Genomic DNA, 24,125 nt, shown 5'->3' with positions numbered 1-24,125 from the left:
AGAACACCGACACAAGAAGTGCAGTTTCAGGAGAGTACTGCATTCATTCCGCGACTTCAGTGGCAATATATAAGGGAGCAGATCCGGTTCACGAAGTGCTCTCTGCGAGTCTTCGTTTCATTCCTTTCCCCTGATCCGCACCCTCCCCACGAGCTAATGACTTCGGCTACTAATACGGTACAACGAAGTCCCTGTGCGGCCTCTCCCAGGCAGGAGCCAGGGACCAATCAGAACTAAGGACAGAGATTACAGCACCAGCAGAATGTGCAGTAGTGCGTAAGAGTAAACTACCCATCCTCCAAGGTTCGTTGTTAGGGAGTAGACAAAGAACAACACAATGCACTTTCAATTTCGAAACATGATCTTTCAAGGTAAGCAGCTGTGTCGTGTCTATGTCGTCTTTAATGTGGACTGAGTTGTGTATGGAAGTGACTACCATGTTAATATTGGTATAAATGTAGCAATAAAGTAATTAACAGGGAAATGAAATTTGACTTCTGCGTTTCTGAGAGTCAAACAAAAATATTTGCCGTGCGGAGAGACAGAGAAAGCTTGGTAATCGCGGTTGACTCTAATTGGTTTTTGCCAATAGCAAGGCGTCCACTATTATTGTTTCCGGTTGCACGGCTGTTGGTAGCGTGTTCCCCTAATATTCATTCTCCCTGGCAATGAAGTCAGTTACTATATCCCTGTTAATCTACCATACAATTGTTTAATGGTATATATTGAAATTATTCTTAATAATATTGTTTCGTATATTACTATTTACAGAATGCTGCATGGGAAGCTTATATTTATAAAGAAAAGTTCTCAATAAGCATATCTTCTCATCAGCATTATTTTTAAAGAGAAATTTCTACAGCGCAACTGTCGAGCGTGTCTCAAGTTGCGTTATTCGCTGTTCACTTTTTCATTTAGTTACCTGTCGTGGTACAAGAGAATGATAGAAACTTGGCTGAGCATTGGAAACATGTTGGAAAATCCTTTTTCTCTATATCTAGGCCTATCTCTCTCTTTGTTGCTTGAGCTAAGCACGATACACTAAGCGCTACCGATATTTTAAACCAAAGATATGAGTTTTCAAGAATGATTATTCTAGTGTAGACACTAATGAATTTGTAGTTCATAAAGTAAGCAGCGAAGGCGAGATTTTGTACCACAGAAATATTTTTGTCAAAATAGGGTACTGAATAATTTCTTCACTATTTTCCTTTTTTGCAAATAGGAAGTTACCGGTATAAGACTGGTAGTCAGCTTGTATAGAATAGCTCATATGAGAGCAGTATTAATGATGCAAAGTTGCGCTTGGGGTGCAGCCGTTGCCTGAAATGGAAACTCATTGTCTTCTTTACTGTCAGCAGTTCAGGACGTTGATGCGTTACACAATTTCAGTATCGCAAATGAGAATGCACGTAACTGTTCCTTCAGACGAGAAGATTACGTTTCGTTATGAGAAGCAAGCTCTAGTATTTACCCCTTCTGTGTGTTATGATTACAAAGAAACACACTTGCGGCTTTGATGAAATTAGGCACAAATTCAGGTTAAATCTTTTCACAATTTTCTAGTTCATTATTGAGATATAGCAAGAGCCGCTCCGCTTATACGAGGGCTAGCGATAAAGATGTAACTGTTACCTAAAAATGAAGTTACGTAACTATTTCCTTTTACTCGTTTGCAGGTGCATGTCTGCAATTCTGATACAGAATGAAATTCCCACGCTACAGGACCCTAGAACGTCACTAGAGGAGCCGAAACAGAATGGCTCATACCGTCAATGAATTGCGGTATCTTGAGGTAATTCGGTTTTGATAGGAGCGGAAATATTGTATCTACGTCACACAAACCAAGATGATTTCTTTAACCGTTTGGTTTGGCCTCGTGCAGCTACAATATTTCCACTGCTGTCGAAAACGAACTACCACACGATGCTACAGTTTATCAACGGGCTATTCCACTTTGTTTTGGCTTATCTTCCGGAACACGCGGTACTATGGGTACTATGGCGCAAGGAGTTCAATGTGTACCAGTGTACCGGACTGCAGACATGTACCTGCAAATGATAAAAAAATAATTACGTACTTTAAAACATAGTACTTTTGTTTGTTCGAGGTGATAATTAAAACTTTATTACTGTCCCAGTAATAGTGCAATTTTTAATTCTGAAATGTTATTCAGCACGTATATTTATTATTTACAGAAATTATTTGAAGCATCGATCTTCCACGTTAATGTTTAAGAGATTTAACTAAGATTGAATCACGTATCTTAGAGGGAAACTAACAAAGATTTGTACATCTGTGACGTGTCTCCATACCTTCAACCCACCGACGCTAACATGTGACACAACGATTTTTCTGTCTAATGGGCTCATTCCAGCAGAAGACCAGTTATCTTAGGCCTACGTAAGATGTAAGTTCAAAGTACTATTCCCATATGTAACGAAAGACTGATTTCATATTTACTTTGGCGGCGTAATTGTAATCGTTGGAGTTTAGAAAATTCTTCCGCTTTTAAGAGCAAGAAGCAACAAACGAAGTACAGATTTTTCTGATACCGTTTGACTCCTCGGCACTCGTACATGAACACACGACAACGGCTGCACCTATGGGCAAACTGATGAGAATAGGCGTAGGAGGAGGATAGTGAGGGAGAGCGTGGGCCAGTTGTGGAACAAGAGGAATGAGCGTCTTAAGTCGGGCCACACACTATAACTCCATGACCACAAGCAGTATGCCAACATATAAGCTGTCGCTGAAGATTGATTACAAATGGCAGAACCGTTGTTTACAGCACACTTCTCTAATATCAGACCACAGAGTACACAGTTGGAGTGCAAGTGCAGTTTTCTAAGAGACTGTCACTAAGATGTGTTATAGCTTTATTTCGAAAAGTTTTCTTTGGCTTACTACAACAAAATAAGTCGAAAATCTGATTTACTGGCAACACCATCTTTGAATACGTGCAAACGGTAATTGTTCCACGACTGGAAGTAGCGTAGAATCGGCCTACACTGCCCCGCCACCATTCCCAAAGATATTGAGTATATTGTAGATACAGGGACGCTATCTTATTAGCATGTATAATTTATCATTACCAAAACAATTAATGAGCAACGAACTATTTCTTAGTCATATTTAATTAGTTTGTGACCAGATTATTTGGTCAAATTTTGCTGCAAACTAGCAGCATATGTTTGAGATTGTTTCATGTGAAACTGAAGCTTTGAAATAATTCACTGTACCTACATAGTATTGCACTAAGGTATATAACTTTTTTAAAAATATATTATCATAGTTTTTTAACATTTAAATCTACATATGAAGAGAATTATGACGCTGAAATTAGAATTTTGTATGACGTAAAACGTTGCTTTCACTGATGCCAATTTAAGAAATTGAATAACGAGTTAATCTGAAATTTGAAAAGTCTCAGGGTAGTTCTTTCTTTATTGTGATGATAGGGAGCATGTTTGGAAACATTAGGCCTATTTCATTTGTTCTGCAGTATTTCAATGAGATGCTTTATTAGTTATACCAACTATCGGGTATTGTTAATGAAGACCCGTAAAATATCACATCTGCCCTAACACTAGCAATAATAATCAGATAAACAGAGCAACAAAGAGATAGACAAAAACGGGAGAGTCAATTTGTGGATATAAAGTGGAAATATGACGGTGAAATGAAACTATTTTTGGTGTACGTTGAAAAAAGAGTGTATCAATATCACTTAATAGTATGTCTGCATGTCTGTGTACCATATATGAAAATGTTATATGTTTGCTGGTAATTCGTCTCCAATATTATGGAACTTAGCTTTTAGGATATTATTTTATGTGATGTGCTTTGTTAGCTAAGATCTGGTATTATCTGATATTATTATTGCCATAATACTCGTAGATCCTCCTCTAGTCATTGTGCTAAACATTAATGTTATTATTGTTTGTGCTGTGATAATTTATGTCGTGGTAATTTTTGTGTAGTATCTAGTCACCTACTATCGTTAACATGAATGTGGTTATTTAAATATTTCTGTGTTATTTATGTTGTGTACTTAAAGAAATTGTATCTTTACTGCAGTGTACGAGTAGTTGGTCACATTATTTGCTGGACATGATGTGGAGTGCTGGTAGAAGGCTGAATACTGAAGGAACATGGATAGTAACTGAATATTTAATTACGTCTCTGCAGACTACTGTTCTCCACCGCTGAATAGACATGAGTTAAATAAAAGAGTACTTATGTAATGGCGGAAATGTTGTTATTGTGCTTGTCACTTCTTTTAAAGCTCCTAGATACTGAGCGAGAAGTACAGAATGTGGATAAATGTAAAATGGTTAATTCTCAAGGGAGACAGACTGCACGCTGCCGATGGTCCGCAAACTGTTAAAATGAGTGATTGGGGAGATGTATTCACCGCTGTTTGTTACTGTATCATACAAGTCAACTTAATACTCTGTGCGAATTTAGAAAATAAGTTTTATACCTATATAATCGTTGCAAAGGAAGACATTTGCGTCAAAGAATTGTTTCTAGCTCCTCTGATGAGAACGCCTGGAAACTTTGCAGTGCCGTAATAGGTTTGCATGCCGTTTATTTACTTTTTTTTAGTAAAGGTACATTATTAATATTTCCTCGGTAGGTATCAATATTTCCAGAGAAATGCTTTTTAATAGTCCTAATCTGTCTATCAAGAATGTTTTTTAGTAATCAGAGTCAAAACTAATATTTTATGTTTCTGGGTAGCTGAGTAATTGTAACGTGACAAATATGATTCCTACTCACTAGTAGTTCTTTAATTTCAGAACATATCATTAAGATACATTTATCGAAACCAAACTGTTTTGGTTGAACTCTGGCACATTTTCTCCATATGCTGTTGTACTGATATTTATGCTTCAGTTTTGGCTCTCAGTGTATCAATTTTTCAGTTACTCCCTATCAACCAACGTTACTTTATAATATTACACATGAATTCCTCAGCACTTTTTATTAAGAGCGTACTACTAACGTCTCTCGAACTACGTTTCGTCAAGCTGTGTCCTCGCCGCATTCGATTTTTCTGTATATTTTATCATAGTTTTTTTACCCTTTTACTGAAATATGGGTCTTCTACATCAAGATTTCTTCATAAAAAAAGTAGGTTTTTCTTGATTTCAATTAAAGACCGATACGATATGAGATTCTTCTTTAAAAACACAGGTCTATATATTGTTCCTGTCAACTGAGACCAGCAACATTATTCACGGCTTATCCCAATTGTCCAATCATTTGCAGTTAAATTGTTCCGAATTTGATTCGCATCCGTCTACTTTACTTCGTTATGTTTTATTAATTTATTACAGTATAACTCCATACGGTATTCGGAATAAAGATAAGGAGTTCACGTACAGCACATTGTCTTTCCGAATGCTACAACATAACAGATACTTCAAATACTCCCACTTTAGCTGCTACGTCACTTGATTTACTATTTTTTCTAATCGCCTACACAAATTTTGTTAGTCTTTTTGTATGAATTGCGCAGTTCACTAGTGACCAAGCACCTTAATCTGTAATTGAATTAGGAATTTGTCTACAAAACTGACACCCTAATAAATTCAGTTATTAATCTCATCAATGACCTTAGGCAAACTACATGATAATCTTTGAGCTAGGTTATACTTAACAGATAACACAATAACATTACATTCTCCATGAAGCATGATGTGGAAGTATCACGCACTGTTGACTTTGGCTTATAAGGCATATGCTCAGACTGATTATGCTTTATATCGATATCGTCTCTGCTTATTTAATATTTAAATTCACCTTATTGCATTCCAATCTTTATGCAGACGCAAGAACAACACAGACAAGTCTGTACGTAGAAAGGTCAACCACCTGCAGTACACAGAACTATGAGATAGATATAATGAAATGTCAACACTGCATCCTCCATTCAATATGTTCAATGAGTCAGTGACATGATGTATGAACCGTGAACGCGGTCAAATAAAATTATTTACAACCTCTCACATCTGAAGAACCCATCATAAGTAAGTGCGCTTACCTAATATTGTGGTGGAAATCAGCGGGAAATACGGAGACACCTTCAGCAGCCATCCGCAGTTAGGAAACGGAAGGGTGGGCCACCAGCCCCGCGGGTTGCCTGGCACGCAGGGGCGCCAGCTGGCGCGCTGCCACTGCGCTGCTGGCGCTGCCATAAAGTTGCCTGCAGTAACGCCGCGCGCGAGTAAAAAGAAAAGAAACCAAAAAGATGGAAAGAGTGGAACTAGGGCCAGGACGGAGAGGAGGAGGAGGACCGGCAGAATCGCCGGCGCCTTCGAGAGTAAGAGCGAATGGGCCGCAAGAGGGCCATCTATAAATTACAAAGAGTTCGCTGCCATTCATCTGCTTCCTCTCCGTGAATCGCCAAGCGACCTTCAAGCATTTACGCCACCAAATGTTACGGAAAGGGAAGATTGGAGTACGAAACTTATCCCGCTGCATCGAAGTCATCTAACATGATGCCTTTGCATACACGTACCAGCCAATCATAATCCATTATATGAATGGTGACTTTGCCTTCTACTTAACGCCTTCTACTTAGCGCCTTCATTCAGTATATGTTGATAAAATTGAAAACAGTGAGGGGAGAGACCGAAAAAGTAATAATGACACTGACGTAATCATAATATGCTACAGCAGACAATCGCTAACATCTGAAATGTAGTAAACTTAATTATTTGTTTTGAGATAATTTTACACTACAACTTCTTATCGATCTCTGTCTCCTTGGTAACATCTTCAGCTATATCAAAACATGGCTACTCATTTCGTGTTTATGGTGTAGCAGATAAAACGTGCGTCGGTGTTTAATTTATCGTAGGTATCAAGAATTTGATGACGAAGTCGACTATTATTTACCGTTTAAATTTTTACGCAGGCTTTCCAGTCAAACTGCAATGTTCTCTTGAAAAAATGCATGTGGCATTTCTCCTCATTTCTTTCGGATTGAATTTTATTATTATTCTTTTTTATTACTGTTTTATTTACAATAGTTACAACAATTAACTTCACTGGGCAATGAAGACGTGCAAGTGATTACTGTATCTTCCAACTTGCGCAGGGTACAATGCACAAAATACTTCAATTCCGAGATAATTATATTATTGGAAGAAAAAGACAAAAATTGCATTAATATAAGACAACCCGAAGCAATATTTATGCTGAAATAGTGAGATTATTTCAATGCTTTTTCGGAGCGTACTTCTTTCGTTACATGGAGTTTTGTCCCACAGTAAACAGACTCACTGCTGTGATGTCTCGATTTATGAAAATTAATGAAACTTTTACTGGAAAACATATATTTTATGAAAATAACATCAATAAATTATGACGCAATATCACGAAATGACGTTCTGACATCCATAATTAAGCACATTAGGAATCTGAAAAGTATGAAGTATGAATCTCTTCGACAATATACATCGTAGACTGACGTTCTTAGGTATCTGAGATAATTTTTCTGAAACAAATTATTATGAAACATTCTGTCTTGGAGTATACTTTATTGAGTTACAAATCGGTAGCTTGCTATAGTTTTAACACGACAGTGTCATGTCATATCTGAGTGGTACGCCGTTCGTGAAAACTACTAAGTACAAAGTATTTGGTAAGATTGTCAACCAATTTTGAGGCCGTATCAACTAACATTGATAGATAATTTACCTACTTCGGTGATACAGGAGGAAATCGCCTTGTGCTGCCCCGGCGCATGCTGATCAAGTAGGCGAAGTTTATCTATTCATATGTGCCGAAGTTGCCCGTAGCATTTAATGTTTACGTTCCAGAATCTAAAAGTACTACGATCATTAACTCGAAGTGAATACACGTAGTGTACATTTATTTGCGACCAAATTTAAAATTTCCACTATTGACCGTTAATTGTTAAATATTGCTAATGCGTTTAATTAACCTGCAAGAAAATTTAATCCAATTAGTTCGTACACCTAATCACCCTAAACATCGATGCATCGAACCACAACCGTAGCAGGAAATTGGCTTCAGAGTGCCATAAAATTATAATATATCACAGCTATTACCGTCTCTTCAACACGGACTATGGATGGAAGTACGTGTAAACGCACTGAAAACAAAGCGATTATTGTCTTTTTCACCGATAACTGGTAATGTGAGAGTATTATTTACTATTTTAGGGTTTCGGTTATTGTTTGCTCTGCTTTAGCGGCAACATTTTAAGTCTTACTGCATAATTATCGTTGTACTAATAATTCCTAGAGGGTGTAATGATAATTATAATTAATAAAATATTCCGCTCTATTTGGCCGTGGCCGGGTGGTTCTCCACAGTAAAACCGAAAGTTCGGTCCCCATCTACGGAGGAAATTTTCATGGTTGATTGTAGCTTATTTGAGTGTGCGGTTCATATCCTGGCTCGCAAGTAAGTGCATCAAAATCCCGTTTTGCGTGCTCCCGTGCAGTGGCTGACGTCACATGCTTTGAATATCCGAGCGCAGTTGGCCATTGTCGGTCGCCGTCGTCCATTGTTGCTGTCACCCTATGGTGGAAAACCGTTACGTATTTTCTCCAACGCCAGGATTGAGATGTCACACAATTTCACGTCCTCCCATTCCTACTAAAATCGTTTGAGAGTCGCTAGTACTTGAGTTCTACAGGTGCGAATGTCATTGTCTCCTGATTCCAAAGCGTATTCCGCAAAAGATGATCTGTTAACCTCTCCTCTTCTAAAGTTGCTCCCGAGCTCTTCTAGCCGTTCTTCATTACTCTTGCAAAATTCTCGTTATAATTTTGCTGCAGTCAGTAGGAAGCTAGAGTGTGAATCGGACATTATAAGAAGCTACGATGCCCCTGAAAATCACCTCCACAGATGAGGACGACAAGTTGGGTTTTAAAGAGAAATCCATCTGACCACGGCATAGTGGCCCTCAGTATTTTATTAATTGTGACATTTCCGCCCGTAATGCTTTGAATAACCATTTTTTCTTCGTAGTGTCCCTTTTTCTTCACTGTCATATCGGCACACTCGTGTATTGATAATTACCATGTTACATTTCGCTTTCCACGTCATTCCGTTCTTTTTTTCGCTTATTGTAAACACATCAAAATTAAGATTTTTTTTTTTTACTTGCTTGAGGTATTTCTCTTCATCATTCACGTTAACCTCCTCTCTTTCGTAGATCATTCGTTTAACCGACACAAGTCAGTTTCAGCAGGAAGCTCATGAAAAATTCGTGGCAAATTAAAATATGTTTCGACATCTATGTCTCATCTATGGTGGGTTTCTATCGAATTCCGCATAAAATATGGCGCAAAGTTCACTTTTTTTTCTATTTTAAACCTAATAACTATAAGGTGTGCTTTCTTTTAAATTTTATTTTGGTTGTTCACCTGAAACTATGTTAATTCTGTAACTGAATTAGGACAATCTGGCTTCCATGTATGCATTTTTTATTATTCTACTGCATGTTATCCTCAAAGTAGTCGGAAGAGAGTTTTAATGTGTTACAAGTCTTACAGAATCTCTCCTGAATACATTCTTCAATTCATCAATTCTTTCGCGTAGAATTTTATACCGTCTAACAGCCCCAAAAGTATTTGGATTTATGGTTTGTTTTTGATCTTTGCTTTAGAAAGATGATGCACTACTTTCGTATTCTATACTTTACTTTCTCGCTGTCTGCAGCGTGTGTTGGGGTTTCAGTAACTGCTCTTTAGCGGTGTCAACCTATGTGGCGTAAATTATTCGTGATAAGAGTGATGTGTGATGCGCATTTTTCAGTTGGAGTAATAATAAGATACTCTTCCAGTCATTTTCTTCCTTACTTAATAACTCACTGCTGGCGCACCAATAAATATAATTGTGTGCGTTATTACTTTGCACTGATCGCTCTATGTACATTTTTTGCATCTTCTTGGGGATACATGAAACATAAAGTACCTTAGGAATACGTGATGCAACGTTCCTCCTCACGTATAGTGCGTTACTGTTTGGCTGAATGTAATCTCTTGGTTCAGACTTCTGAGACGACTGCGTAATCACAGACTGCTTCAGTTTAACAGGTTTCTCTTGCTGTCTGTAAAATATAGTGGAAACAGTGAGGAAACGAGAGCCAAACCTATTACTCCACAAATATCTATTGGGCCATGTCTTGGTGGTTCCAACTTTTGCTAAGTAGTATTGGGCATAAGTATCTTGTACATTAAGTCCTTACGAGAAATGGCTATTGTATTTTATGCACCTAACAGTGTTTAGTCTATCTCTTCTCCTTTTGGTATTCCCTTCTGAGGCCAGTTGTTCCATTGTGATAAAAGAGAAGACCTATCACTTCTTATTCGCTTGGTGACTAGCAGTACGTGTAAATAGAGAAGTTAAAGTGCAATGCATGCTGAAGAAATGAAAGTACTTCACACTGAAAAATAATGTTCCGCAAGTGTATATTGTACATCAATTTAACTACATCCGATAAAATATTCATCCGACGATATTTGTTTCTTATCTTCATACTCTGTGAGTGTCTTATATCCACGTTGAAGTACTTTGATTGAAATTAACAGCGCAGGTGTAAAAAATCATTAATGAAGAGAAATCTGTAATGTCCTAAATAGTGTTATTCCTTTAGGAGAATGTCTCTTACCACTTTAAATGCTCACTCAACGCAAATAAGAATGACAGTTGTGTGATGCACATTGCCGTTTGCTGTGCCTGAGATACCAACACGACAACGTAAATAATCGCAGTGGTCGTTTTGTGCTTAACGACTGTCCTTAACTTGTGTTAAATTTTCTCCAACTCGAACAAAATTACTCAGTGCCCGTGTACATGAACTAGTACAAAATGCTGTTGCTTCCGCTTTCTTTATCGCATGAGAGTGACCTATAATGCAGTTAAGCTTGTAACTACCGAGGTGGCAGCACCGTTCGTAGAAATTATTTATCAGCTCCGCGTAGTGCCGATAGACATCAAATGGCGCTAGTGTTCGTACTCCAAACACGAACGCCTGTTGTAACCTACCAGAATGACGTGGGCGCAGCCGCGTTCGTTGTTTCCAGAGGTAGTGGTGGCCGGAGCTGCTGTTGTTACACTGCGCTACGCGTGTCAGCTTGTTGTCCTGCTGTGCGGATGATAATGGATTGGGCAAGGCGCGTGGTGATACATCAGCCTGCTCCGGCATGCCATGACACTGCCTGCCACTGATTCGCGGCTGAGCGCTCTGTCCCACCAGCAACACAAATGGCTAGCTGTTCTGATGCACACGCGTGTCACCCTGCTTTAGTCCCACGCAGATTTCGCACAGTGTTTGGCACCGCTTCGGCCACGTTCTGTTACAGTCGGTAATCTGTAAATACACACCTGAGAAACAATGGAACGTCTGTTGATCAAATTTCTGAATAGCTGCAGTATACAGGTTAGACAGAAGCAATTTGATAACAAGATCAGAGCAGGCTGAGAGACATAGAATCGAGTAAAATTTCCCAGGTAATCCTAAGTCGGATATGCACCGTCCTGGAGCTGCGGCCATAAAATGACAGCCAATAAGCTACGAAGGCGCTCGAGTATGAGCAGTTAAACTGACTCCCCTTTTCTGCTAAAGAGTGCATTTATTTATTAATTTTGCCGACGATAACGTTCTCAAATGAACAGTCGAAGCTGACAAACTTTAAATCCTATCCATGGCTTATTACGTTAGGCTCGCATTTTCTGTGGCGTTGACTGGTTAAAGCTAGACTATTAAATAAAGAACGCTCAAAGTACCGTAACACCTTTAGTTTGTTAAGACAATAAGTTTTAGTGGAAAAGCACTGAGCGTTGAGATGGTCGACCTGTAGGATTGTGAAGTTCCATATTTTAATTTTTGCGGATGTATAGAGAGCACGAATGAACTTCTGTTGGCTCAAGTAGAGTAGGTCGGTAAGTGTGAAAAGGAAAGGCGGAAAAGGAAAGGAAACTTATTTTAAGTACCCTTTTTCTCTCACATCTTTTACAGCATATTCCTCCTCCTAGAATTACTAAAAAGTTGACATTTTCAGTGAAATGAGGGACTGCAACCATTGGACACAACCAGACACGTGCGTTAGCACGACGTACTTCAGTGTCCTCGCTGTAGGTTGGTTGTCGTTTTACTCTCGTAACTCCGCAACGGTTCAGTTTTGACCTATTGTTAACGTAACACCATTCACGTATTAGACCTTACGCCTGTTCCGATGTTCCGAATGTTGCCTATGATCGCGCAGTTACTGCCACCGGATGAATCCTGATGACACCGCTGCTTCTTTACTCATGCAACTCTCGTCTGGCCTCACAAGCGCTGAGTAGACTCCCCACAACACCTCACTACTTCAGAAAAAATCTGAGGAGGTATCGGTAATCGAAACCTGCTACATTACTGTATTATTTATGGTAATAACAAACCAAAAATTTCGATCAATGATAAAGAAATGTTTAGTCGTACACTCATTTTAATTCAGGTTGAGAAATGCTGACAGATACAAGCTCCTTAATATCATTGATAGAAGGTTTCATTGTTTTCATATTTCCTTCTGTTCAAATTTATTTAACACTCAGTTAAGCAGTTCGGCCATAGACTGACAACATTTTTCAGGTGTGTACTTGTAGGCACATACAGACATTCATAGTATTGACACAAGAAGATCGATTGTGTTCATAGACAGTCCTGCGTAATAGGCAGCTCTAAGATGAAATGTTTTTATTTTTAACAAAACAAGTGATGAGGAAATGCTCGAAGACATAATTAAGGAAAGTCTGTGTGCTATTACCATACCTTTCGATTCCCCGGCCTTCTGCCGGCATCATTGAGAAGTACTCTTACTGTAACGGTTTTGCGTTTGCAACAGCTGGAATTTACGACGGAAAAATAACACAGTATCAGATACAATGGCATTGTCGGGTCTCTACTCACTTAAAGTTGTGAAAGCTGATAAGTAAATCGAGGCGATGTATAATATCGGGGAGGCCTATCAGTTTATAATGACCTTTACCAACGAGGATGTGTTCGAAGCGTTCATACTCACTGTATACTAGTCGTACCCCACATGCCGTCGCGCCCCTACGATAGTTCCTAGGATTCGTATATACAGCTTTTGTAATAGTAAGAGAGAAGTACATTTGGCTATTGTCTTTCCATGCAACTGGCCGTTCTTCAGTACTAGGTGTGATCCCAGAAATGGTGTGATATCCTTCTGACAGTGTCTATGAACAATGTGTGAAATTTCTTTGTGATCGATGATGGTGACATATAATTCAACGTTCACTCCATGGAGATGCAGGTCAAGAGGTGCACTCATGATCATGGATCAATACCACTAACAAAATGAGAAGTACTTTTTGTAGCATTATTAAAAACAAGTACCTACTCAGGTGCTCGTGCTCTCACTTTTTATTATGCAAAAATACCACCTAAGAAAATGGCTACTCGAAAGTAGTTATCTATTTGCGGTTACGTTACAGCATAATATAGACGTGAAACAGAATTACATTTCCTTGTTTAAAATTTAAGGGAAAGTCTATGTCAGCATAACCACTCATCCAAAAATTACTTGAAACAATAACACAAATTTCATTTCCTGTAAAATTCTTTGACATTTTAGGGAGTATAGACTCCTGATGTACAGATATCATTTAGCGCGAAGCACGGACGAGCTAGTCTTGTAACTTTTTGCAGAAACGTTTTACCTGTTCCTACGATGACATTGAGCATTACGTAAACATTACCATTTCGTCAACTTTAAAACTTTATACAGGTCCAGTTACTTCCGTGGTTTTACATTAACACTTATTAATTTCTCAAGTTTGACGTTTCGTCTAAATATCCTGAGAATCAAGATATAATGGAAGAACTGATGAATATGAACTTAGAGAAGTTACAGAAATTTTGTGGGTCAGCAGCGTGCAACTTAGTTTCGTGTGGTTCGATGATTAAATCACTATTTTAATATGACGTTTCATTCCTACCCCCTATGCTACCTCATAAATATTGGTTCATTGTCATTCTTTCAGATTTTTGCGTACTTGTGGGGATAGTGTACATTAAGCCATCTGATGGAAGATACGGGGAATATTATTGACATCATAATTTGCACTACTTTCAAGCAACTTACTGAATACGATGTCCAATTCTACACTCATTCATTTCATTACTTTAAGCAATTCAAACCTTTTTGTATAGAATACTTTGACATTGCAGAGCTGGGTATAAAAACAAGAATGAAATTATTCGTCTTACATGTTGTCTTTTGTATCATCACACGGTGGTACGTGCCGAAAATTACTTATCCATGATATTTGAAACGTCAATACTAATCTTGCAGATGTAGCTAATTTCAGACACAGTCTATGGATGAATAATGATCACATTTTCACTGTGTAATAACTGATGAAAGTATAAACGAGTGTTGGTCGTTATTTGTGGCTATTTTGACAAGAATATAGGCAGTTATGTAAGGTAAAATATTCTCCATTTGCTTCCGTTACCGTATTAGATTCAACTATTCTTTTTAGAAAGCAAAGAGTAATTTATGTCTGGGTAGTAACAGAGTAACAACCCTAACGAACTGCATCTTAATGAACAAGAATTTTTAGACAAAACAAATGGTTCACCCTAAGTAATAAAACTTACATGTTATTCAGATTAACAAATAAATTAATGTCACTCTGATCTGTACTGACGTTAGTTTGCTGTTGTTTTAATTGTGTCGTACGCAAATATTCAGTTATTAATGAAGAAACTGACAAAAAAATGTACAAAACACCGTTACATTTCGCATGTTTTCACATTGTGAAATTTTCCTCAAAAGTAGTCATAAATCTGTAGGCATCAATGAATTTAATGGAGTAACGTTAACATTTCTCCAGCGGATAAAATGATATTGGCCTTCTTGCTGTCGCAGAATCAGGTACGACTGTTATTTCCTGATGACAATAATGGAGGAAGTCCGAAGCATGTAAGCGTAACCTGGTATGAAAACCAAAAGAATTTAAAGAAATATTGTTTTTGGGTTTCGGTTGTCCTTCACTGTTAATGGTAGGCGTAGGCATTCATTGAGGCCGCAACATGCGTAACTTGTTTCCTTTAGTTGAACACCTGAAGAAGTGACGCTAGTTTAGTTTCAATCGAATTATGAATAATAATTTTCTTCTGCCGCACGGCGTTGCTTCAAAATAATTCCGCACCCCTTAAAAGGTGGTTAAATTACAAACGGTACTGAAAATCTCCCCAATACACAAACTAGATAAAATACTCTAACAGGCGTTCTTTAAAACCACTACCCAACCCATTTAGCAGAATAAATTATTTTTAACTTCTGGCTCTCTTACTGTAATATTCACTTTGTGAAATCAGAGCTGACTCCAGCAGAAAAGGCTGCGTTTCTTTTTGGTATTCGTCAGTACGACACAATGAAGAAATACGCTTAGCCTAAGAGCAAATAAGAAGAACACGCATGCTGACATCGTCAGTGGCTTCATCAATATGCATGTCAGTAGTATCTGCAGTCAGTTGGAGCAAATGGTTTCTAGAACCAGCTTTCTACCAGCACTGACTGATGTAAGTAACAAGCTGCAACTGTTGGTGGAAGGAATTGTTTTTGTGGCAAGAAGAAAAAATAAACTATTTCATTAAAACCTAAATATGAATTCTATTAAGCAGACACAAGTTGTAAATTGTAATGACTCAAAAGGGAAGAAATTTCACTTACTATAAGTCAGCCTTATAAATACACCAATATTTATAAATAAAATTTGATACGTGAATTCCTTCTCGTGATAAAATTTTCTGTCTGTTCTGTTGCCTTGTGATGAATTGTATGTGTGAATGATGTTTTGATACTTTAACTATGGGAAGTTTGATTCGTTGTTATTAAAATGAGACATGCAAAACTAATTTCTGACAGAATTTATTAAGGATGATAATTAAAGAGTTCCACGAAACATTTCACCATAAATTTATTCACGTAGTACCTAAAACATTATTCCAAGTATTGTTTAAGCAATACCATTAACCACGTGAGTTTCTCCTCACAAAAGCGATGGATGTAAAAAGATCTTCAGTTTATGTGCAAACATCCATTCCGCACCTATAGGAAGAATCGTCTGTAGGAGATTCCTTTTACTTAAGAGATTTATATTAGCGTCTGTAATATTTTTGACATAAAACGAAGCATATACGAGCTGCCAGCTGGTATAGCTCGAACAATAGCAATAAAATAAAGTTAAATAAAAATTGTAATATCGTCAGAAACAATTTCATACAAATTATTCTTATTATATAAATAACGACATTATCATCTATGAATTCCAATTATTAATTGTATATATTAACTACTTCAGAGATTGTTAATTTGACGGCTCCAGAGCAATGTTGAGAGATATCTGATGACGTGATGTAATAGCAAAAAGTGTACATAATTATGTTACAAACATGTTGTAAAACCAAAGTATGGCTTCAAGTAACCCAGTGGTGTACTCATTTATATATAAATGCATATATCTATATTAGTGTAGTAACCTGTAATGTGTTACTTATGATCAAAGAGGCCGGGAGAATGGCAATACAGTTTATTGGCCTCCTGTGGCAATGCATTTGTTTAAAGGTTTGGAGACACAGTAAGGTACTTAAGACCTGCTTAAATTATGATCAGTATATATTCACGATTAGCTCATGAAAGCAATAAAGCATATTTTTAATCTGATATGTTCGTTGATTTTTTAGTCTCCATTGGAGAATAAAAGTTTTTCCTAATTTTTAAAGTTAACCCCCTATCAGTGAATTTGGTTTCAGCTCCTTAACACTTCCCAGAGTCGTCTTCATAATTTACACAACAAAAATGGTTCAGCTTGCCTTCTCCTCCTTCCGGAAACGTTTCAGAGACTTCTTCATTATTTATTGTACAGAATTTAGTGCACTTACGCATATGTACAATTCCTGTAATATATCGTGTGGATCAGTACTAGAAGGAAGTCAAAACTGAAAGTTAGTACAGACATTCTGCTTCGAATGATGACGGAAAGGACGGAAATTTTCTGTGATAAAGTCAAGAGCATTTATCATATACTTCAAAAACACTTCCACATACGTAAGACACCTATCCACAATTGATGTTTCAGTGATAGCAAATCCAGAGCACATTTTCAGGCAGGCCTTGGTACCAGTGGAACCACGACACATGAAGACACTGCCTACATGAGTGCCGTAAGAGAGGGTGAAGGAGGTAGGCTATACTGGAATGGGGAAGAAAATGGACGCTTCCCTGCAGAATGCCCTTTCGCGCTAAAACTAAAATGAGAAAAGTAAACGATTTTGGGACTCCACTTTCCTTCATTTGAATATGAATCTTCATTTCCTAAAACCCATGATACCACGCTGTATATGTTAGTACCAAAGGGAAATGTAGTGCGTCTCAATATACCGCATAATCTCTTTAATCCTCCTGGCTTCCTAAAAACTGTCATGAAGTAGGTAACGCAACTCCTTTGAATGTAATTTTTGTGCAGGCTGAAAGAGTTGAACGTAGACTTCTCTCCTATCCCCCTAACGTTCCAAAATTAAATCAGCTTCTTTCGTATAGAAAAAGGTCAATTGAAGTGATATTATCATATACATCCTTTAGAGCTGATTATGGTGGAAGTCATGTCGCACACCAATTTTCGAGAAATAGTATTTTCCCGGATTTTTTTCTCTTAAGTGCAAGGCTATTATAAATTGAAGACCCGAAAGAACTGTCACAGCTGCCTAATATCGTGTAGGGTCTCGCGAGCATGCAGAAGTGCCGCAACACGACGTGGCATGAACTCGACCAATGTCTGAAATTGTGCTGGAAGGAACTGACACCATGAATCCTGCAGGGCTGTCTTTAAGTCAGTAAGGGTACCAGGAGTGGGGATCCCTTCTGATCAGCTCGTTGCAAGGCATCCCAGATATGTTCAATAATGTTAACGTCTGTAGATTTTGATGGCCAATTTAAACGCAGAAGAGTGCTTGCGTACGTGTCGACTACCAGAGTCGTATCTACACGTAACAGGGGTCCCATATCTCTCCAACTGCACACGCCCCACACAAGTACAGAGCCTCCAGCAGCTTGAACAATACCCTGCTGACATGCAGGGTCCATGGATTGATGAAATTGTCTCAATACCGGCACACGTCCATCCCCTCAATACAGTTTTAAATGACACTCTTACGACCACGGAACATGTTTCCAGTCACCAACAGTCCAATGTCGGTGTTGACGAGCCGATGCGAGGCTGAAAGCTTTGTGTCGTGCAGTCATCAAGGGTACACGAGTTGACCTTCGGCTCCGAAAGCCCACATTGATGTTGTTTCGTTGAATGGTTCTCCCACTAACACCTGTTGATGACCCATCACTGAAATCTGCAACAATTTGCGGAAGGGTTGCACTTCTGTTACCCTGAACGATTCTCTTCAACCATCGCTGGCCCCGCTCTTGCAGGATCTTTCTCTGGCCGCAGCGATTTCGGAGATTTGATGTTTTACCGGATTCATGACATTCACAGTATACTCTTGAAGTGGCTGTGCGGGAAAATCCCCACTTCATCACTACCTCGGAGACACTGTGTCCTATCGCTCGTGCGTCGACTATAACAGCACGTTCAAACTCACTTAAAACTAGATAACCTGCCATTGTAGCAGCAGTAACCGATCTAAAAACTGCGACAGACACTTGTTGTCTTATATAGGCGTTGCCGATCGCCGCGCCGTATTCTGCCTGTTTACATATCTCTGTATTTAAATAGGCATGCCTATACAAGTTTCTCTGGCGCTTTAGTGTATAAAACCAACGTATGGTACGATCCACGTCACCGACGATCTTACACTATTATGACCCATCAATTGTTTCCTGTGATCCCTTAGGTTATCATTTAGAAAACAGTTTAGTAATCAGAACGTTCACGATGTGCGTTTTCACTTACTCCCTTAAATGTTTAGATTCAGCGGCGTTTATCTGTCCATAAGGTACATTTGTCACTCCAAAGCTCACATTTGACGATACGTGTCGTGCACTGCCAGTTCTTTTGCCCATATAATACATAAAGTACACGGTGGTTTCCTACATTCGTCTAACACATACAAACCTTTCGATTGCCTCTCAGTGATCAAACATCAGTTGAACGTAAAAAATTAGCTCTGTCTTTCTTTGACCATAGTCTCTCCGTATACTGGTCATATACGATGAGCAGAATATTTGGTGCACAGTCTATGTAACCGATCAGAATTTGGGACTAGTAATTAATGGTGTCATCTATAGAAAGCATTAACGATAATAACCTCAGTACTAATTTCTGCCGTGTGGCCGAGCGGTTCTAGGCGGTTCGTGTGGAACGGCACGACTGCTACTGTCGCAGGTTCGAATCCTGCCTCGGGCATGGATGTGTCTGATGTCCTTAGGTTAGTTAGCTTTAAGTAGTTCTAAGTTCTAGAGGAGTGATGACTTCAGATGTTAAGTCGCATAGTGCTCAGACCCATATGAACCATTTTGAACTAATTTCTAACGTCTGTTGCGTAAGATATTCAGATACGATCTGATGTTATTAAACTCGGAAGTTACCACTTACGGCTGTCTAATTCCTTTTTATTTATTATTATTATTGTGCTTACAGTTTTGAATGTTCCTCACTTCCAAGCAAAAATCACGCTTCTGAATACGCACACAGGCATGAACTTGGCCGTCTGCAAAGGCCACACGAGTACGGACGGTTGTCGGGTAACACAATAAAGTGGTCTGGTATTAAGTATGTACTTATGCTGTCGTTTTAGACCAAAGATAGCGAAGAACAGAGCTGTTTTTACATATTATTTCCGACAAAAAGTATTTTGAGCTCGCTCCACTAGACGCTGTTTCTTAAATGAGACTTAAATTTAATGCTACTTTAGCAAAAAGTAACAAAAAATATCTACGGTCATTTCTTGATTGAGGAACATTTAACAGAATTACTGTAGTGTCTCAGAGGAAAAGAGTGCATCATAAGAAAGAGATACACAGTTTTTTGCTGAGGTGTATTCATTTTGAGGAGAAGTGTTACCTGGAGAAATGGAGCTTTCATCCCTAGTAAGAATTATGAGTGTACAACATTTTAGGAAACATAACAGAAAGAGGATAACATTTGAAAACACTAGTGGCATGGGGTATTGGGGGCATCGGAATAAGGGTAAGGAGCAAACAAACATGTAACAACAACGATGTAATGAACTGGATGTCAATGAACAGCATTTGCACTGCTGCTTACTGGCAGTATATCAGAGAGAAGGAAGGCCCCAGGTTAGCAACATAGATTGTTATATTGAACCCACAATTAACTTAAAAGTTCGCTATAAACTTACGTGAAAAGCGACTGGTAGCAATCTGTCAAAGAGTATCCGAAAGTAGACGCATTACAAACTTTCTTCTTTGTTGATTGATCTGAGATACGTGTAATATCGCTGCTGATTCTTTGTTTCGTGTGTTTCTTAGCTCGTCTTCTTTTGTGAATGCATTTCGGAAGGCTATATTTAATAACTCTTTTTTGGCAACACTGTCTTCGATAGTATCTCCATTGCTATCGGGCAAAGAATGCTTTGATTCTTTCTTGCCGCTAACATACTGTAATTTCACTAGCGGTGTTTTGAAGACCCTGGGGTAAACACCGAGCAGTTTCGTTCTGTTGACAAATTGGTAGTAGCAGTAATACAATAATATAAACCAAATAGTTTGTGAATATTTTAAATTTTTATATATCTTACTTGTAGATATTTATTTTGTATGCGATTGACGTTTAGTTTTGTCCCGTATCTGTGATCTCAGTCAACATCTTTTTAGAAATGGACGCTATCTATTAGGCTGGTGGGTAAGTTCGTAGCCTTTTCCCGTAAATATAATAAACACGACAGATATACGTAACAGAAACTTTAGTCATTAATAATATATTCTCCTTCACTATTTACAAACACTTGCCAGCACTCGGGTAAATTTTCGGTGCCGCTACTGTAAAAATCACAAGCGAAGAACTTGTTGGGGCACGTTTGGAGACCAGTTTCATTCGGAATGGAAGTTCCTTGAAGGTTGTTCGGTAGACAGCAGAAAAGGTGTAAATGTGAGGGCACGAGATCAGGTGAATAATGCGGGGGCGGAATGACTTCCCAACCCTACTTCCGTAGAGTTTTTTTTTCTTTTTCGTCTAGCAAAAAGACCTTGGCCGTTATCATTGAGTAGCACCACTTCACGCAGTCTTCCTGGTCGTTGTTGTTGGATCGCGTCTGCTTATGTCGTCTCAGCTGTTGACAATAATGGTTACACGTAGGGGAAGCAATTCGTAGTACACCACATCGTAACTGCTTCACCAGATGCATAACATTATCTTTTGTGGAGGCGCGCTGTCGTTGTAGAGGACCTCCTGCTTTGTTTACGTTCAGCCATTGATCTCATTTTCTTATATTGCCATAAACAAGCCATTTACCGTCACCAGTAACGATGCAGTATAGGAATCGTCGATGCTGTCCACGAGCCAGTTGATGAAGGGCAAGTAGAGACAAACGTATGTCCACACGCTGATTTCTGTGATTTTGGCTTGAACCATGTTGACGCACACATCCATTTTTCGAACATACCCCATTGCACGCTAATGTCACACGGTGATCTAATGACAACGGTTAGCCGCGTTTGCCTGTTCTAGAATATAGTGGCTTGGATAACTGTGGATCCATGCGTTTAAACGATCTTCGTCAAACCTCTAAGGTCATCCTGGACGTGGAGGGTCACTAATGTTAAAATGATCCTCCTTAAAACGAGAAAACCATTTCTTTGCCGTGTTCTGTCCAGTGGCATTACTTCCATAAAAGGGGAAAATGTTTCTGGCTGCCTTCGCTATTTGTCACCCTTCTATTGAAGTCAAACTGAACAATATGTCGGAAATTCTCCAATTTATCCGCCTGACACTCCATTTTCGACTGTACACGGCTCACTCACTATCACCAAATAACAAAATGACAATATGTAAATTCAGACAGCAACAGTGAACTATAAATAAAAAAATGGCAATAGACAATCGAATCCATCGCAACTGAAACACTAACATGCAAAACAAAAGCGCTACACCAACCTAAAACCAGACAGTATCCGACACATCACACACTAGCATAGAAGTAGACTGTCAATGGGATGGATTAAACTGACAGGCGTGTGGCGCTTTAATCCCAAGAGTTTACGAGCTGTTTTGGTGAAGGTTTTTCTACAGTAAAGCACCTTCAAATTTTCCAAGCTATTTGACGAGATAGGGAAAGGCATCAGTTGCGTATTTACTTGTAGGGTATTGTGTAAAGCATTATAGAACACGTAGTCGAATGATGGTCCCTGAATCTTTTTCATAAACAGCCTTAACCGAAAAGCAATAGGAAATCAGAATCAGTAAAAGTCAAGAAAAATATGATAGAATATATATGTAACGATTAAGGGGTGAACTTCTGTGATTCTCATACATAACAGCAGCCGACTGACGAGTTCTACGATATTCGGATCAGAAGCACTGATTTGAGTGGAGTTTACGCTATTGTTTATGTTTACTTGTGCCCAGGCTAGATTAAAGGACGTTAACATTGCGTCTATTGTAGAAGCTAATGGAAAAGTTGTAAGAAATAGTACTGTAGAGTATAAGGAGAAGGCAGTAGAAACAACAGGATGGGACATTGGACAACAAACTACCAACACCACACAGAAGCAGACACATAGGAAGAAGGAAGGTCACTGTGAGATATGACTGCTAATCCTATGCTCAGACAGCTTTATATCATAATGGATGAACTTCTAGTATGAAACTAGGCAAAATAGAAATAGGTATTTAGAATCTAGAGAAACAAGACACACTAGAAACTAAGATAGGAGACGTTCAGACCAATCTAAAAGGAGCTATTGCTGGTATAGAATCAGAATGAAAAGACGAACTGAGAAAAATGCCGTGAGAAGCTCAAGGTTAAGATGTATTGCGAATGCGTTTGAATAGACACAGACCGAGGATAACGAACGGAAGCATGATAAGGCTGCTGAACAAGTGAATCCTATAGAAGATATTGTGCGGGTAATTGCTGTGAAATAAGGTGAGACCAAAGACAGATTAGAAACGGTACAGGTACAGGGAAATGCTGTTGCACAGAGAATAGCCCAGATAGATTACCAATTGCGAGAAGAGCCGAAAAATTTTAGCCTATATGTGTGTGAGAAGGGGGCGGGGGAAGGGGCTGGCGGGTGGGGGGAGGGATGGTACCAGGAAAGTGCTTCGAGCGAGAGGTAGAGAAAACGAAACTCAGTAACTTAGAACTTAAAAAAGAACGAATGACACATAGGGAAGAATTTATAGATGGTTGAGGATAAATAAACCAACTCATTGGAATGACGATGAGCAAATAGATGAGACATGTAGCCTAATGAACAATGATGCTATGTGCTAGGCTTACAGCGCCAGGAATCAAAGCGTGGAGGAACTTCTTGAGAAATTTATGAAGATACTTTGATCATAAGGGATTCAGAACAATGTGGAGTATATACACTCCTGGAAATTGAAATAAGAACACCGTGAATTCATTGTCCCAGGAAGGGGAAACTTTATTGACACATTCCTGGGGTCAGATACATCACATGATCACACTGACAGAACCACAGGCACATAGACACAGGCAACAGAGCATGCACAATGTCGGCACTAGTACCGTGTATATCCACCTTTCGCAGCAATGCAGGCTGCTATTCTCCCATGGAGACGATCGTAGAGATGCTGGATGTAGTCCTGTGGAACGGCTTGCCATGCCATTTCCACCTGGCGCCTCAGTTGGACCAGCGTTCGTGCTGGACGTGCAGACCGCGTGAGACGACGCTTCATCCAGTCCCAAACATGCTCAATGGGGGACAGATCCGGAGATCTTGCTGGCCAGGGTAGTTGACTTACACCTTCTAGAGCACGTTGGGTGGCACGGGATACATGCGGACGTGCATTGTCCTGTTGGAACAGCAAGTTTCCTTGCCGGTCTAGGAATGGTAGAACGATGGGTTCGATGACGGTTTGGATGTACCGTGCTCTATTCAGTGTCCCCTCGACGATCACCA

Source organism: Schistocerca cancellata, chromosome 1 (genome assembly GCF_023864275.1).
Source record: "Schistocerca cancellata isolate TAMUIC-IGC-003103 chromosome 1, iqSchCanc2.1, whole genome shotgun sequence".
Taxonomy (NCBI): domain Eukaryota; kingdom Metazoa; phylum Arthropoda; class Insecta; order Orthoptera; family Acrididae; genus Schistocerca; species Schistocerca cancellata.
The sequence above is the reverse complement of the archived record's forward strand: the minus strand, read 5'-3'. Positions refer to the sequence as shown.